We start from the raw sequence: 4,892 nt of genomic DNA, 5'->3' as shown, positions 1-4,892 counted from the left end.
CGAGAAGCTACATGTCCAATTTGTTGACTCTAGATCTTAATATCTAAGGCACAGAACAAAATTTTGATTGCTTGGAAACGAGATAGGTTATTGATGACAAAAGGACGGACGGACGACTCGGTTACTGATACTGCTCAAGAATCTATATATTTTCTGGAGGGGGAGGTGCTTCCTTCTACCTCTTACATAGAATTGCACAAAATATAAACTTATACACGTCTTAGTCATTTGTAAAGGTATCAAAGTAATAACGTACAACACGAGTTGTAAAGTAAAAATGAAAAACAAAAATAATTAAAAACGAGAAAGAAAGGCTATCCTCGGCACGCCGAAGATCTAATACCCTTGCAGACCCAACTTTTCATAATGCTCGTAGTGCTTTGCCCGTATATAAGAAGCACAGGGAAAATAGTTAATGCCGAGTTTGGTCAAGATATCTTGATAAACAAAAAAGGTTTTCAACCGATGGTTTCTATATGACATATATATGATGAGCGTAGTAAAACTAATAAATGCCGAGTTTGGTCAAGATATCTCCAACACGAAAATTAGGTCAAGAGATATGTATCTTGAATTGCGCACACGATTAACCTGCCGTAAGGACATTTCACGTATATCTCTTGAATTTGCACACGATTAACGCTAAGACATTTCATGTAGACCATCAATAAACTCGTTTGACGAAGATGGCAACATAAAGTTTGAATCTGATGGCGATGACCAGTCGACATCTGGAAGATTAAACTCCCCAGGAACTACTAAAACATGAAATAAAAATAGAAAAACTGCCAAATACAACTCTTACAGCCACCAACTAAATCTCTGAGATGGGAAGATCAATGCGTTCCGACGAAAGAGCAGACTTGATAGCTATGAGTACTCCTCCTCTGATACGGGAAGCTCGATCACATCTGTAAGTTTTGAGGGAAAAGAGTTGAAGAGTCTGAGATGTCCAGCTTCAGCCAGGTCTCAGTGAAAGCGATAATTTGAAAATTAAAAGAGAGAGAGTCTAAATACAGGTTAGCGAGTTTAGATTTAAGACCTTAAGAAATTAGTTCTTTGACACAGAAACTAAAGTTGATACGCCATTAGAAATATATGGTGATAAAATCGGAGTCCGATTTTTCTTTTTGGCCTTATATTCTTTTACTATTAAGTGTTCCGGCCAAAACTTTTTACAACAAATATCAGTAAATATTTCTGGCGGAACACTTATTTTAAAGGACGCAATATCCCTTTCATAAACGAACTTAAATTTCTCCACCAACACTATTAACTGTGGTACCTGAAACAGCCGGTAGCCCGGACGACGAGCCTTCAAGCAGCTGTTCCCTTTCGGAACACCTACGACAGAAGACGACACGGATAATTCGATTGATTTTTCTCGTGCCGTTTTAGGACAGAATCAATGTCCACAGCAGACCTCACAGCTACCGAAGTAACAAACGAGATGACAATATATTCCATCCACCATCTCTATTGCTAATATCACGCCAATATACCCTCTTGCAATTTATCTTTCTCTATCTTACACTCAGTTTATTTCGGTTCCTTTCTCCTACTCGTATTCTAACCTGCTCACACTTCTTTTGATATTTTATTGAGATGTTTATGCAGGAGTAAGTGTGTATGTAAATATATATTTAAATTAAAAAGAATATATGTTTAATTAACCTCACAGGCTATGTGCACTTAACGGCGGAAAACGTAACTCACCTGCAAGGAAACAAGTATAAAAATATCATAAGAATATTATGATTAAATATATTCTTTTATTAAACTAAACATATACAGAGTTATATATGTTTAGTTTTGAAAAATATTAGAATAAAGAGTCAATTTTAAATAGAAAGTCCCGACAGCAGCAAAGCTCATTATCAGTCTGAAATGGCAATCGATACTTATGGATGTCGAATATACCCAAGTACAAGGACATTCAAGAAAGCATTGTGTGCAAATCCCCTCTTTTATGTAGGGTAATTTTAAGATTTTGATAGCGACAATTGCTTGGCATCCGAAGTTTGGTGACCAAAAACAAACGTAATTCATTAAAGAACCTAATTATAAAATAAGCGAAATTTTCAATATTTTATTGTCGGCCCTTATATAAATACCATTTATGCTGTATTCATTGGGTATGCATTCAGAGAACTTATTTGAGATATTATCAGCTCCTGCAACATTTATAACATTCGCCCCGCCTTCCGCGTCAGAGTTGTATCCCGTCGCATTGATTACACACTCGGCTAAAGAGCAATTTATACAATGAGAATCGCCTTTGTCTGCAGGACATTAAATTGTATCCTTTGTGTTAATTGTTCCGCCATTTCATAACTTACTACCGCATACCAAGCCAATGAGTAATATTGGAAATACAACCCAACCTGGCATATCTTTTTTGGAAAATATTCAAGCGAACTGACACAGTTTTATGGGCATGCTTATTGTGCTATTATATGAACTAGAACATGTATGAAAGTTTTCAAAGTAGCTAAGATATGTTAGAATCTTAAGCTTAAAATTGATTAAATGAATATGATAACCAAGAATGCACATCACATATTTTGCATTCCGTTTATTTTTTACAAAAACAGTTTATACACATTAAGAATGGATCTGAAAGTTAAACCATAGAGTATACATATATATTTTTTATCACAGACTTTGTGGTTTTAGATGTCTTTATGTAATTAACTTAATATTGATTAAATGTATACTTCTACACTTTTACATAGCTAATATATATAAATATATAAAAAAAAAACTTCTCCACAAAGTCAATTAGAATTGACAAGTCCGTAAAGCATATATGACTTAAAATGTATCATATTTTAAAGCTTATATAATTACTCGCTTTAATTGTGAAACGTAGTGGAAACTATAAGCTGACGTTACCGGAAATTAAAAAAAAAAATGAAAAAAAGCCATTTACATCTGGTAAAAAACTGCAGGTCGACAAAAAAGCGAGGTTGACCCTCGCTTTCCAGTCTACCAAAAAAAGTTACAAAACTTTTTTCGTGTATGTGCATGCATATAAGTGTGAATTTTTGTGTATTTGTATATAAGGCAAACCACATGTTGTTCTATTAACGGGACATATTAATGTTGCTCCCTGGCCAAAAAAAAAAGCTGCACTTGCCCAAAAACTGAGCCCGAATTAGCTACGAACACGGCAACACGGAGAACCGGAAAGCAGTTGAGACCAGTTGTAGACAGACGGCGGATATGGTGTGTCGGAGATAGAGGAGAGGAAAGAGAAGGCGGAGAAGGGGAACAAGAAAAGTACTCATGGACGCAACGTGTGGCCATTGCCCCCCCACGTTTCCTTCCACCACGTTCCAGTACATGTTGTCAGCCCCCTTTGGACTGCTGCTTTCAGTCATAAACTCTAACATTACAATTTCTGAGTGTATGTGTGTGTGCTTTTTTGACTTTCTATTTTTTTGACATTGTCGGTTGTTGATGTTGCTGCTATTTTTCGTGGGTACTGTTAATAATGCGTTGTGTGCATTGCTTTTTTTTGTTCACTGTCGCAGGTGGAATGGTTCATACTTTGATATGTCAGATAAGTCCCGCATAACATATTTTATTAGCAACGGTCTGCACTCCTCTTACAATACTTGTACGAATGATTGTGTGCGATCGTGTGTGTGTCTATGCTTGCGTGAGTTCGTGCATTAGTTGAGTAGCCCCGAAACATAATGTTTGTAAGATAACAGTGCAGCGCCCAAAAGTGTTTTCTGGACGCTCGTTTGGTTGCAAAAAGATGTATTGATAATACGTACAGCCATTATTGAAAACGACCTAAAACATGGATCATAGAATCAAATAGATTTTCTTTTCCTTTGCCAACTTCAGCATTATTTTCAGTATTTTTTACAAATAAAAGCAAGCTTCAATAGCAAGAAGAAAATTATTCATCAATAAAACCTAATACTGCTCATTTATTTTTATTTAATAACATTTTTTATTTTTATTATTTAAATATCATTCAACTTTTCATTTATTATTATTTCAAAGCATTTATTATTATATATATGTTTTAACAATAATCATTAAGAGGTTTCAGCCGCTAGTATCCTACATATTAAATTGGTTATTTATTAAAAAGAAAAGTGTATATGGTCGCGATTGTCTGTTTAAGTATGCTCTTCCCGTTGTGGTTTAGTATCCCTTTTTTTTAAATGCTATATTTATATATATGAAATACCCTCGCAGGGGAGATTAACATATTCTCATGAAATGTGTAACGCATAAGTATATATATATATGATCTGAATCAATAGTCGAGTCGATATAGCTCGTCAGTTTTAAAACTATCGTTATGAAGCTTTTCATAAGCCCGATGTTATGCCCACGTATGTCGGAACGGGCCGGATCGGACCACTTCATCATATAGATATCATAGGAATTATGGGTAGAAAATCCGGATCTGATATTTACAAATTTTTGTGTGTTAAGATATATTGTAACGCTGGTGGCTGTAGGCGGCTAAAATAGCGCACTGATATATACATGATACCTAGGGATGTTTAACTTATTGATGCTCTATTCTTATGAGTGTTCGTTTCCTGCTTGACACGTCTGGTTGCGTTGCTTAGCTCGCCGGATGGGGTGTGAGATCTTGAAACTAACAAAACTCATAGCCTAGGAATGCTACTGCTACCGAAACAATAAATAACAAATACACGTGTCAAGACTGGTGCTTATAAAGCGGTACTAACTGAAAAGCGGACAGACGTTATCGTTCACGATAGTTTTTGGCTCAGTTGGATGACATAACTGAGGCTACACACTTAATTTTCCCTCCCTATAAATTGCTCCGATCAAAGCAACGCCATGACAATCCTCGTGTGTAAAATTATATTAGATTGTCCCTTTTAGTGCTATTT

At 35.7% G+C, this 4,892-nt stretch overlaps 1 long non-coding RNA gene across 1 annotated transcript; it reads right to left on the bottom strand.

The window, feature by feature from the left end:
* Window positions 1–1,849: 1,849 nt before the first annotated feature.
* LOC115770810 lies at window positions 1,850–2,420 on the bottom strand. The gene is made up of 3 exons (XR_004018902.1): window positions 2,340–2,420; window positions 2,115–2,282; window positions 1,850–2,057 (listed from the first exon to the last, which is right to left on the bottom strand). It is a non-coding gene; the product is annotated as an uncharacterized LOC115770810 (long non-coding RNA).
* Between the last annotated feature and the right edge of the window lie 2,472 nt (window positions 2,421–4,892).

Source organism: Drosophila novamexicana, unplaced genomic scaffold (genome assembly GCF_003285875.2).
Source record: "Drosophila novamexicana strain 15010-1031.04,08,12 unplaced genomic scaffold, DnovRS2.1 tig00004560-arrow-pilon, whole genome shotgun sequence".
NCBI classification, from domain to species: domain Eukaryota; kingdom Metazoa; phylum Arthropoda; class Insecta; order Diptera; family Drosophilidae; genus Drosophila; species Drosophila novamexicana.
Note: the sequence above shows the minus strand (reverse complement) of the source record. Positions and strands in the feature narration are given on the sequence as shown.